A 14,602-nucleotide genomic window follows, 5' to 3' on the forward strand; every position below is an offset into this window, starting at 1 on the left:
CTAACTTTCTTGGATGTCACACTTTAGGGCCTATACTAATTTGGTCAGAGGACATAAGGGACAGTTTTTGCTCCTTGCCCTCCTAAGTTGACTAAGTTCCAGGAGACTATGAGCATCTCAAAATGTCCTGTAACTGTGGTGAGTCACCTGTCCTCTTGATCAAGGAGGCCATGGAGACCCCATCATATGGACTTAAACCAGTGTCCAGTCTACAAAGAGGAGGGTCAACAGAGAGGAAATATTTCCTCCATGCTTCCAAGTGAAGCCAGCCACGGTCAAGTAGGACCTTTGACTTATCCTCACATAGATGGACCTGGTAAAAGAAAGGAGCTAGGGGTTCCTCCCAAGCCCTTGTGACCCCTGAGGAACAGATCCTCAAATGACTTGAAGAATAAAAATAAATTGATTTATCTGGTCCAACTGTATGGTTTTAAATACCCAAAAGGAAAGTATAACCAAAGATTAAAGGGATCAATGTAACTTTTTAAGAGTCCATGTGTATAGCTAAAAGCTACATAACAAGAAACAATGCCAGACAGGAGATAACCTTCCTTTGAGTTGTTGGCCAGGGTGGCCCAAGGGACTCCCAGACAGTAACCTAGCATGGAACTGGGAAAATGAACAGCAGACCCCAATCTTATCTAAAGGAATATTGGCAACTGATTGCTGCTAGATGAGGAAAAGCTGATCTTCCTAAAACAAAGAACTCTAGATAGGCTGACTAGATTCAGCAGATGGATAAGCACTGAGGAACGGCTGGTGGGGCCAACAACACAGTGGACAGTAACAGGGGTGACAGAGTATATGGGCTCCAGACGGGGGCAGGGGGCTCTAGGAGGGTGCCATTTGGGATGCGGGTATATAGATGAATAAGGTTGTTTGAGAGGTTCTGTTTGAAATACACATCAAAAAATTTACAAATTAAAAAAATGAGTTATATTTGAGGAAGAAGCATTAAAAATTTGCTTCATGTTAATTAGTAGAGGTGAAAAACCTTACCATTGAAATCTACCTGATGACTTTATATCCATACTTAGGTGCCAAAGATCTGAGTGTAACCAACTGTGACTAGTAATAATCAGATACGTAGTGATTAGAGACACGTGCAAACATCAAACATTAGTAGCATTAAAAATGAGTTTTTCTGTATGAAAGCATATATTTTAAAATGAAATGGAGATCTTTTTTAAAGGTTAAAACCTCATTCAATTGTATGTCTTATAGGGTTTATACTGAGTTCAAAATTGTATAGTTGTAGTAGTTCAACTGTGAACCTAAAATTCCAGCCAATTATGAAAGAGATGCATCTTTGCTCAGAAATTGTTATTGAATATATAAATGCTGTAATGAAATACTTCTTTTAATCATGTGCTTATCAAATAAACAAATAATTTTTTAAAATTGATACTGTGACCAAATGAATGTCAGCCCATATCTAAGATCAAAAGCTGTTAAAGCATCTTCCTTGTTTGAAGATATGAACTTAAAAGTTAGGACTTCTTTTCCCACAGCAGAAGCATTACAGAGATTTGGCCAGATGTGGGATGAGGACAAACCCAGGTTTTTCTTCATCAGTGTGTGTTTTGTGTGTCCACTGGTCCCTTGCAGGTGACAGAGGAGAGTGAAATCAAGTGAGGAAGGGTACCCAGGCTACATCAACCCTAAATGAGTGATGCCAAGATTTTGGTCACATGTGTAGTACCATCTATGTGAAGATGAAATTGGTCAAATGCCTTTCGTCGTGAGGCAGCATAATAGGGTTAGTAATACACAGAGGGATAGGGTTGGTGACAACCCAGCTTCTCTATTTAATATATTGTGATTCTAAGCAAGTTTATTTTATTAATTTAAATTCCAGTTTCTTCATGTACAAGTAGGATTAGTAACACTGTCTCCCTTTGGGTATTGTATGAAGAATGTGACATTGTTAAGTAACCTAACCATATTAAGGACACATAAATATTAGCCAGTAGAACCTTCCTCTGACTAAACTTGTGCTAATTTAAAAGGAATAGATTTTGTGCATTGAAATATCAAAACAGCAAATGGAATGTGGAGCCTACCATGTGCTTTTGATTTGGTTGTTAGAAAGATGGAATAAGTTACAAGGAGAGTCTAAGAGGTCAGGGTAATGTACATTCCACCTTGCCCAGCCTGAATAAAGTTTTGATCTGCTCATTTTTCAAGTATTTTTACATAGTAATTACTAATCACATGGAATGTTTTCTGTTCACTTTTGTTTCTCCATTTTTATTCAATTTTCTTGAATTGTCATTTTCCCCAAAACAACAATATATTCTTTAATAAATCATAAAGGTATGTTGATAATAAGAAAATCTACTATATAATTTATGGAGATACATTAAGTTCAAATTCTGGCTCTACTTTACTCTGATTCTTTTTGGCCACGTGGATCCCTGTCTCTGTCCTTTTCATCTGTAAAATGAGAATATTATTGCTATCTTGAAAGGACAACCTGATTAAAATTTCAATATGATTTTCTTTTTTAAAAATATTTCATTCCTTATTTTTATTTTATGTGTATGAATATATTGCCTGCATGGAAGTTCACCCACATCATACAATGCCCAGGGGTCAGAAGAGGGTGTTGGATCCCCTGAAACTGGAGTTATAGGCAGTTGTGAGCCATCTTGTGGGTGCTGGGAATCAAACCCGAATTCTTTGCAAGAGCAGCCAGTGCTCCTAACCGCTAAGCCTTCTCTCCAGCCTAACAATAGGATTTTCTTAAATCAAACCTGCACACTTAGCCCTGTCTCCTTTAGATGACTGTACTCTGAAGGGAGGGCTTTGGACTCCTTGCTGCCTCCTCCATCTCAATACTCTGGATTTCAGGGGCTCAATGCACACGACAGGCAAGGATGACAGGTGGCATACTTAAATTTGTATGTAAGCAATAACCAAAGAAAGCAAACAATAGCCTTTTCCCTTCCACAATTCTGTTTCCAGGTGGCTCCTGCCCTCCACAGGCCCTTTCTTTCTTGGGTTTTTAGCTGAAGATGAGTAATCTCATGTCATTATTTATAGTGGGTCAGGCTGACCTAACTGATTTTAGCTTCTGGCAGTTGTTCCAGAGACACAGGTCTTTGAAGTGTGCTGTGAAGTATGCTGTATTTCTCTTTCCACAGTGCTTGGCCAACCCAGAAATTATTAATACTCCATAATATCAAGGACAGCCCATCTGTTTTAGTATGAACTGTAATGTATATTGGGTTTTGTTTTTGTTCTGTTTTTGGTTTTGATTTAGGGGTTTTTGTTTGGGGTTGTGGGTTTGTTTTATGTTGTCTGTTTTTGTTGTTGTTGCTGTTTTTAGTTTTTTTGTGTGTGTGTTTTTGGGGTATTGTCTCACATGGCTAGCCTCCAATTTTACTATGCAGCTGAGGATGACCTTGAACTTCTGATCCTCTTGCCTGAGATTACAGGCATGTTCCACCATGACTAGTTGATGCTACTTATTGAATCCAGAACTTTGTATGTGCTAGTCAAGGAGTCTACTAACTAAGCTACATACCCAGTCCTGCAAATTATTTTTAAATGAGTACTCTGGTCAAGCAAAATCTGCTTAGTGCTAGAAAATTGTCACAGTAATCAAGACATGAAATGCTAAGAATGTCTGACAGAGAGAGGGGTTTATGCCTGTGGTTCAAACAATACAGAGGGGGTTTTATCTGTTGATCCAAGAATGGACAGTAAGGGTTGATGGATGCACAACTGCTCAGTGGGCTAGTCAATGTTTTAAAATGTTTGACTAAGGAATCAGAAATAAATTATACTATACTTAGCCTTTACTCATTTTAACTCAATCAGGACATCATACTATATTTTATGAAACAATATTTGGTTGTCAGTGTTTCTGAAGTGACAGAATTTAACTTGTGGCAGGAAGGTTTAAAATTTTTCTCACAAACCTCATAAAATTTGCAAATCTTTATCTCCAGGCCTTTTATCATTCTATTTGGAGAGTAATACTAATTTCTATGTGGAATCATTAATAAATATCTTTTTTCAGCAAAAGAAAAATACTCAGGAAACAATTTTTGGAGAATCTTGCAAAGAAAAAAAAATCATGTTTTATCACCAGCAGTTATAAATTACCAGCACTACATTACACTTTCATATGCTTGAAAAGAAAGAACTGGAGCAGCAGCACTGTGTAAACCATGATCTATGCTTCGGTTAGGAAAGAAACTATATTTTAGAAGTGTGTGCTTTCCACAAATTTCACTTTTCCTACACCCTTTCCTCCCTTTCTGCATCAAGGATAAATCTCACATTTACCCTGAAGGAAAGCTTTTTGCAAGACACAGAAAAGGCCAGTTCTAAACAAGTGTTCTCTACAATAACAAAGGACTCCATATATCTGAGGGGGTTTCACTTTTTTCAATGACTTTTTTACTAAGAAGGGAAAATTTACTGTCGGGGTAGAGGTTCAGGGGGTATTTCTTTTAGTCCATGCTTATTACAGTTTTTATTAGACTGAAAAAGAAATAGTTACCATGGTAATAACTCCATTTATATATAATCTCATATCTGAGTCACGGAAAGCTTTCCCACAGGGCTGCATCCAATGGCATTCCACATTCTATGTAGCCTGTTATTTAAATAGGAATTATTCTAAACGCTATTTAATTATTACATTTTATTTGGGACTTGTCTGTTGTAACTCTCAAGTTCGTGAAGAAATCTTTCTGCCTGTAATTTGAGAACTATTTTCAATTTCTATATGTAGTCTTTAAAATAATTAATTATGAATGCTTTAGAAACTTATTCATAGATGATAGTTTATTTTCTTTTGTATTTTACTATCCCAAAGAGCTTATCAAAAACCAATTATTTTTCCATGAAACCTATACTGACTCATATTAGCAACTTTAAAGGACCTTTAGTTATAAAGAAATCACTTTCTCAATAAGGCACTCCTAAATTACAAATAAGAGCCATAAATAAATGAAACATGTTTATAGATCCACCAGCTTTGAAGGAGTGCTAAAAGCCCAGCTCAGTCTTCAAGAACTTTAATCATCCACTGGGGAGAATTTTGCAGGGAACATTCTGGAAAGCTGACTCCTCTACTGCCTCTCATGATGAGCTTCACAGCCCTTGTTTTTCTGAGCTCTCCCAGGTGTGTCTGAGCAGCGTCCTCCCACGCTTCACCTAGCCCTCCTGTGCTCCCTGCCCTGTTTTGTATTTGCTTCCCAAATACAAAAAGAACCCGGGAAGCGTCTTAACAAGCTGTAAATCGCAAAACTGTTAACAACAGCCACCTGGACATGAAAAATACAAGCGTGGCAGGAGATGATAAGCAAACTAGGATAGGTGGACCACAGGCAGCCATCAAAAGGACCGGTTAGAAAAGACTACTTACAGGGGATGGGGGAGGCATGGGTCGGGGAGGGGATCTAAATTTAATTAAGAACTGTCATATGAAATGATAAAAGCTCAATAAAAAATAAGATAAAAAAATTAAAAAAATCAAAGACTACTTACAAACGTTGAAAAGTCTTATATACATTTGAAGACAAAAATTGTAACATAAGCTTTGTGTGGTGGCACAGGCCTTTAGGGCCAGCAATTAGGAGGCAGAGGCAGGCAGATCTCTGTGGGATACAGCCAGTGGTCCATATTGAAAGTTCCAGGCCAGCTGTGGCTACAGGGAGACCCTGTCTCAAAAAGACCAAAAAAAAAAAAAAAAGCAATGTAGTTTGATTATAAACATTTTAAAAACATGAAATTGTAAGTTATCTAATAATAAGATCTATAAAGTGATCATTACTGTGCTGTGGTATTGAAATAGAAAGTATTTCAATCTCCTACTGGGAAACTTTTAGTCTAGTCTCATTATTTTATAATTTTGAAAGGGTAAGGGATAAACTGCTTGTGCTTAGCAGTACCGTGAGGCTAGTCTCAGGCTCCGTCTGCAGCCTTTTCTCTGGTATCTGCCTTGACTTTAGAAACTGAAGCTCACCTTAACCCAGCTGTTCCCTCCTTCCCCACCTCTAGGCAGGGTGCGGTGACTGCAGTAGGTTTGGTAATGAGACTTAGGCAGGTCTCTGCTGGGATATAGATAGATGGGAAAACACTATTTCTTGCTGTTTTCGAAGAAAAGAGTGGTAACTGAAGTTCTTCATCTCCTCTTCACTTATCTGTGAAGCCTTGAGTGGAGACTTTATGCCTGAGCTGGAGCCCCGACCATGGGAAGAAGGAAAACTCTAACTCTAAATCTTGCTATCATCTAGTGATCTGACTGATACTAGCAATTCTGAAATTCCTACAGTGAAAGAAAAAATTCTCCGTTTGCTTCCCACCACTGATGCCCATAGATTCTATGTCTGCCCTCCCAAACCATTGTTCTCTTATCCGACGTGGCGTGTACGATTTCAGTATCATTATGAGTCAGGTATCTTTTGAGTCTCTGAATAACTAATATTTTAACAAATGTAATTTCAGCCCTCAAATTCTTGGATTTCAGAGTAACTTGGAACTTTTGTCTTCAAACACATTGGGGATCTGTTCTTTGCTATTTTTACTTGAAAAAGGAACTTAGAAGTAAATACGTTTTCATCTGAAAAAAAAATACTGCTAGGTATCACAAAGATGATATCACAAAACGACTATGAATTTGGCAATGATTATGTCAGCCTTACAAATTTCTCCATTTATTAGAGTCAAAGAAATAAGATTGGCAGATGCAATGGTGATTTACAAAATACAGTCACTTGTCTCTGAGTTTTTCAAGTTTTTTATGAACCTTTAATAACATTCCAAGTCTGACACCATCAGCAAGCATGACTTCTAAGTGAAATTTGAATAATTTGTGAGAGATAACTGCTGCATTAACAGTAGTGATTCTCTAGAGTGTATATTTGATGGCTTACTGGGCTAACTTCAAGAACAAAATGAGAGATTTTTGCCATTATGCCTGGGTAACCCAAGGAGCACCAGCCAAACCAATGCCCTCCTTTTCACACATCTTCCAATCATAGGAACTCTTAAGGTTGCTGTTTTTGTCTCCACAAGCAGAATACTTTACTGATGACTAACTTGGGACCACTAGCTCCTGGTGCCTACATGTGTGAGACAGAGAAGATACAGCAGTCAGCGGACAACTTGCAGGATTTGGTTCCTTCCTTCCACCATATGAGTTTCTGTGGTTTGAACTCGGCTCATCAGATTTGTCCATGAGTGACCATACCCACTGAGCACCTTCCAGCCCAATTCATCTTTGACTGGACTATTATTTCAGTATTTCTCATGACAACAAAACAGCACTCCACGGAGACAACAAAAACAATTGAAAAAGTGAACTAACATGGCAATAAAACACTCTTCACAGTGTAAGGCCAACAAAGTGAAGAGACAGACTGTGGTACAGGATAAGGACGTGTAAACAACACACCTGAAAAAGGCTTGACGTGCAAAATACATAGAGAACTCAAACAATTCAATAGCAAGGGAGCAAATAACCTCATTAAAAAGTAGGCAAAGGACAGGAACAGCCACTTCTTAAAAGAGAACATCAAACTGGCAACAGGTACAGGAAAACATGTCCATTACTAATCACAAGGAAAATGCCATTTCAAGCCTCACAGAGATATGACCTCATGCCATAAGGATGGATATTAGCAAAATAAATAAATAAATAAATAAATAAATAAATAAATAAATAAATAATAGTCTACAAGGCTGGAGAGATGGCTCTACTGTTAAGAGCACTGACTGCTCTTGCAGAGGACCCTGTTCGAGTACCATCACCCACATGGCGGCTACGAACCGTCCTTAACTCCAGTTCCAGGGGAATCCAAAGCCCTCTTCTAACCTCCGCGGCATTGCATGACACGGGTGCTCTCACATACACGCAGGCAATACATTCATACACATAAAATAATAAATAAAAATATTGTTTTAAAAATCTCAGGGTAACCGTTTGACAAGGAAGTGAAGGAATACAAGCAGCTTGTACCACACTGGCAGGAATGTGTATCAGTGTAGCCATTATGATAAACAACATGGAACTTCCTCTAGAAATGGGAAATGGAACCACCATGTTGTGTACAGTCAGTAGAAAGAATTATTATTTGTCAGTTCATAAAGGTACAGAGAAAATCATCTCGAAAATGGCTTAAATTTTACTACAATCTATTTAGGGATCAGAATTTTCCTTCCAAATGCAACAAATTTCTTAACAGGCTTTTCCACAGATATCTGATCATTAAGTAGCTCATACATGATTTGAAACACTTTTGCTTCTTCTCACTGAAGAAATTTCCCCCAGGAGTATCGAATCTTCTGGATCTTTACCTTGGTAGGTGTAAAAAAGCTCAAATGCATATATATTTCAATAGACAACAGAAATTCTCTCTTACAAACAATTAGCTAAGGAAATAGACATGCGTTCTGCACAATGGCAGTTCAGAGAGTGGACCTCATAGCTGATGGTCCTCCTAAGATTAAAATGAGCTGAAAAATCCCATTGCTAGTGATTTCACAGCAGTCCATGAGGGTGAAGCACAATCTACATGCTGATGGTGGTGCCTGTATAGACAAGCTGTTGGGCTCCTGACGTACAAACAGACAGTGCACACAGATGCATGCAGAATGTCATACTTGATAGCAGTGATAAAGAACTAATGCTGCTGGCTGTGGATGTTACTGTACTTCAGTTTTTAGTGTTATCTTACTGTACTCATTCTGATTATTAATAAAGTCAAAGTGCCTGTTACATAATACCCACCCTAGAGTTGGAGAGATGTCTCAGTGGTTTAGAGTGCTTGTTGGGGCTAGAGAGATGGCTTAGTAGTTAAGAACACTTGGTACTCATGTAGAAGACCAGGGTTTGATTCCCTACACCCACATGATAACACATAACCATCTGTTAACCCCAATTCTAGGGAATCCCATGACCACTTCTGGCCTGCTCAATCACTGCACACACAGTGCACTGTGCACTTATATACATGCAGACAAAATACTCATGCACATAAAATTTGAAAAATTAATTAATCTTTTTTAGGAAAGAATGCTTGTGACTATTTCAAAAGACCTGAGTTCAGTTCTCAGCCAGCACCCATATCAAGCAGCTCAAAACCACCTGTAACTCCAGCTCCACAGTATCTGTCCTCTATAGATATGCACACACATCACATATGTAAACACATGCATGCACACACACTTAACATGAATAAATAAAATTCTTAATACAATATTATATTATATAATATATAATATCTTATAGCAATAATATTAATATATAATATATCTATTATATATATATAGTCTATCCTGGTGTGCTGGTAGCTGTCTCCATTTCATTTTACTACACCTCTTGCATTAACAAGCCATGAGGGATGATGGGCTCATGCCAACTAGGTCTGTGGAAGAACCCTCTATGATAGTCCCATGATCAGGAAATCAAGAAGTGGTACGTCTTCAGAACATCCCCCACCATTCAACTATGAGTGGATTTCATAAATTTAACACAAGTAGTTCAAAACAGATCAAATAAATAAACAATGGTATAAGTTTTTGTTAACAGAGAGTTGGTGATAATCCCAAGAAACAAAACACATAAATTCTAACAAGCCCCACGATGATTTCTATTAGGTAATTTCTGTTCTCATCCATGAGGCGGGAATAAATGCCATTCTATGCAGGGAAGGGGGCATGTGGGGGACAAAACCTAGGGCAACATTTAGCAAGAAAAGTAGCTTTAGCATTTCTGTCACTCTGGTTCATGCTAGCCAGTGACATAGACAGAGGCGCACAGTGGGTTAGAAAGAGAAACCACTGCAGTCACATGCTACCAATAAGAAGCATCCCCCACTGGGCTCAAGTGCTGAATGCTGGGTATGCGGCTGCTGACATACTTGAGCAAGTGTTAGGAACTTAAGGAGGTGGAGCCCTGCTGAAAGTTCATCCTGGCTTCCTGCCCTTCTCTCTATGCTTCCTGGAGGGCATGAATTGAGCTGCCTTCCCTACCACATGTTCACACCACTGAGATATTCTGTCTTCCCTCAAGCCCAGAGCAAAGGATCCATCTATCCTTGGGCTAGAACCTCTGAACCTGTAAACCCAAATATAGCTTTCCTCTAGTACATCATATCTCTCTGGTATTGGTCAGAGCATGGAAAAGCGTCCAAGACCATACCTATATACTAAATTCCACTTCTCTGGTTGAAAAGACCATAGAGCTGAATTAAGCCAAAATTTGAACTCTGAGGAAGAGATGGCTTTCCCCTAATGTCCAAGAAATAAAATGGCATCAGGGAAAAGAGACTATGCTTTGTTTGCAAACATTGTGGAAAATTAAGTTTCTAGGAAGGAAAAAGCATTTTAACTGGTGCGAAGAGGTCATGGGGAGGAGTCTCTCTACATTCCGAAAGGAATCGTGGGTGGCAGCCGAATTTCAAAGAGGAACACAGACAGGGAGTGTTGAGGGAAAATGGGTGATTTACTGGTGGCTGTTTCTGCCCTCACTGAGCTCTGCTGTGACTGTCAGGGCTGAACAGCTTTTTTCATCTTTGTTCTTGGCTTTTTCTTTGAATCAAGTCAAGCAGAATATACTTAAAGGCTAAAGGCTTCATTTTCACTGAAATCTTGTGTGTGAAATTAGACCTTCTGAATCTAACTTTTCCCAGCCATCTATTTTTTTCCCCTTAAACAGTAAGTAATCAGTGTTTAATTACTTACCTTTTACATGATACAACCTTAGAGACTGCACTGACTTAGTGAGGCTTCAAGATATATTGTTCTGAATGTTCCAGGCCTCTGGATGTCTTGTTAACATGAACAATGCCAAGATTATAAAGGGGGACAGTGGACATGCTCTGGGGTATACTGCTGCACACATTATGAAAGCGCTCTTTAATTCTGGTGTGATCAGAACAGGTAGAGATGGAGATTGCTCTGCATGGGCATTTTCTTATTTTGTCTCCTCTTACGATTCTAGTTTTGTGATAACTGCACAGGAATCTGTAGATGAAGGATGTCCTTGTGATATGAAATAGAAAATAACGTCAGTTTCTTTTAACCCATCAGAAAAAAATAAACAAACAATTCAAAACTAAAATATGGGTTTTCTCATTGCTTCATTTATAATCTTTATATTGTGTATTCTCATATTAAAGTTGTGCAGGCAAAGGGTATAAGTGGAAGACTTTAAATTGACCCAAATTAGAGTTCAGATAGCTTTTAAGTTTACTGTCTTTGTTCTACATATAGAAAAAGTACATCAATGAACTTTGGAGGGGGCAGTGAGGGGTCTTTGAAATAGAGTCTGGCTATGTAACCCAATCTGATTTGGAAATCACTACATAGATCAAGCAGGCTTTGAATTTGTAGTATTCCTTCAGTCCCTGCCTCAGTGTTGGGACTACAGGTGTAAGCCAACACACATAGCTATTTCTTAATTTATCTTATTTTATTCTTTATTTTATTTATCCTACCTATAAGGAGGAAGAGGAGGAGGAGGAGGAGGAAGAAGAGAAAGAAAAGGAGGAGGAAGAGGAAGAGGAAGAGGAGGAGAAAGAGAAAGAAGAGGAGGAGGAAGAGGAAGAGGAAGAGGAGGGGGAAGAGGAGGAGGAAGAGGAGGAAGAGGAGGAGGAAGAAGGAGGAGGATGAGGAAGAAGAGAAAGAAAAGGAGGAGGAAGAGGAAGAGGAGGGGGAAGAGGAGGAGGAAGAGGAGGAAGAGGAGGAGGAGGAAGAGGAAGAGGAGGAGGAAGGTGAGGAGGGGGAAGACAAGGAGGAAGAGGAGGAGGAGCAGGAGAGATTGGAGGGGCAGAGAGGGAGGAGGGTGAGAGCAGCAGGAGCAGAGGAGAAAAGGACTGAGAATGTGGTAGCTTCTTTTGACTTTTCATGTATGTTTACTACACATAATGCTATGACCTGTTGCTCGTAACTTTTTTTCCAAACAGAACTTTCAACTTTGCAACCCGGCAGTGGCATACCCTACCACCTTGCACATCACTTAGACCACACACAGAGAGAAACTCAACACACAATATCTCAGGCATCTCTTTCTCAGTTTCTTTATTTATATGTCAAATTTTTCTAGAATTTTGACCGCTAAGCTAACTTGACCTTGACATTTCTTTTGTTCTGAAAGCTCTTTGGCTGGGGAAACTTTGTACTAACACTCATGTCTCTGTCAAGCAGGAATGTGCCTGGTGGGGCACAGGGGTGCCTGCTTATGTTGAAGGACAAAATAGATTAGTAGGTTTAACCAATTCACAGTAAGTAGGGGCCCAGTGATACCTTCTTTTGTGAAGTATACTGTTAATTTTCTTCTTTTTCCCCACTTACATCTACAAAATTAATACATGTTAGTTATACCTATATATATAGTTGTTGTCATGATTATTTCATTTTTATTTCTTATACTTTTGCAATGCTTTTATATTGCTTTATCTAGAGAAAATGCAATAGACATAATTCAATTAATCACTAAAACTATTTAAAAGGGAACATCCAGGAAATAAATGGTCATTTCCTTTTATACTTGAGAAAAGTTGGGGGCTGGAGAGATGGCTCAGTGGTTAAGAGCACTGATTGCTCTTGAAGAGGACCTGAGTTCAGTTCCCTGCACCCACATGGTGGCTAACAACCATCTGTAGCTTCCGTTCCAGTGGATCTGACTCCCTCTTCTGTCCTTCACGGCCATTGCACGACAAGGGTGCTCTTGCACACATGCAGGCAATACGCTCATACACACAAAATAAGAATAATAAAATATTTTTAAAAGAAAAGTTTATACGAATTGAAAAACTTAAAAACAAAAAGTGTAAATCAGAGATTTACTCTGAAGTAAACACGAGGGTGTGGACATTTTTATGTTTTTTATGTAGTATAAACATCATTGTAATAATGGTAATCCATAAGAAAGCCACCTGGTTCAAGTTAGGAAAATGAATGAGTCTGGCAAAGACCTTGATGATTATCTTACACACCAGGAAAGAGGAGGCCAGGGAAGACAGAACCAAGAAAGGGGGCCTGGAGACAGAGCAGAGGGGAGGGCTGAGACTGGGACCCACACCCTCCCAAGCTCAGTGCACAACACTGCCCTCTCCCCAGGCAGCTGGAAGGATGTAGGATCTGAATTAGCTCCACAGCTGTGTTTGCTCTCCTCTACATACATACCATGGCTGGGCTGCTGCTACTTACAGATGTTTACTTGGGCCTTCAGGTGTCGGGTGGATGTTTTCATGATTTTGAAAGAAAAGAAACTGATATTTACAAGTTACTTAATTTGCTTAAATTTACACAACACTAGGGGCGGCTCAGACAGAATTTATACTCCAGGTATGTATGCATGTATATCTGACTTCTGAAATCTTTTTGCTTTTCTGGGGGAGAGGGAGGGGCAGGGTCTCTGTGTAGCCCCAGCTGACTTGGAACTTACTAGGTATATTAAGTTGGCCTTGATCTCACAGAGATCCATCAGCTTCTGCCTCCTAAGTGCTAGGATTAAAGGCCCAGCATTTAAAATCCTAAAAGTAATATTTCTTTGGGAAAATAAAAAATCACCCTTCTGTTTGCTTTCTAAGTAGGTAAAGCAAATTACAGACACACACACACACACACACACACACACACACACACACACACACACATGCAAAGACATACTATTAACACTGGATTTTATTTTTATTTTATGGGTATGAGTGTTTGTCAGCATTTATGTAAGTGCACCATGTGCATGCCTGCTGCCCACAGAGGTCAAAAGAGGGAGTCAGATCCCCTAGAACGGACAGTTGTGAGCAGCCATTCATGTGATGAGAACTGAGCAGCAAGTGACCTTAACCACTGAGTCATCACTCTACTCCCTAGACACTGCACTTTAAGCTCAGGTGTTTGAGTTTTTACTATAAATAGCTGTCTAACTTCAATATAGGTAATAAGTCTCTTTGGTAATGACTTTGATTAAAATAAGAAACAGTAGAAAAACTCACATTCTATTGAAAAGTTCTTTTAAATTCTTGTCAAGAACAGTGCTCTGCAATATCCCACTGTTGATTTTGAACTCTAAACAAAAATCAAGAAAATTGTGGGCAAATAGAGTCTGCTGTTTTTAACTCAGGACTTGTCTGGTTTTTTTTTGGTTTTGTTTTGTTTTGATATCTATTACGTTGGAAAAATAATCCTTATTTTCTTTACCTTCCAATTTCCATGCTCAAAAGAAAGTCTTTGACTGCCTAGTTGATCAGTAGGAGCAAAATTTAGACTCCATTTTTTATTTCACCATGTTATTGGTGAAGTACCTTTTAGGCACTGAGCTTTTTTTAATGATTGGGCCACTCACCTATACTTTACTATTTAATTTTTAAAAATATTTTGTTTATTATTTTTATTTTATGTGTATGTGTGTATTGCCTGCATGTAGGTAAGTACTTGAAAACTTATTTTTGGTCGGTGTGGTGGCACATACTTTTAATACCAGCACTTGGGAGGCAGAGACAGGCAGATCCCTGTGAGTTCAAGGCCAGCCTGGTCTACATAGTGAGTTCCAGGCCAGCTGGGGCTAAGGGAGACCTTGTTTCAAAAAGACCAAAAAAAAAAATAAAAGCTTGTTTTTGTTTGTTTGACTTTGAGG

The sequence above is a fragment of the Nannospalax galili genome, unplaced genomic scaffold (assembly GCF_000622305.1).
Source record: "Nannospalax galili isolate Female #2095 unplaced genomic scaffold, S.galili_v1.0 scaffold9, whole genome shotgun sequence".
In the NCBI taxonomy this organism is placed as follows: Eukaryota; Metazoa; Chordata; class Mammalia; order Rodentia; family Spalacidae; genus Nannospalax; species Nannospalax galili.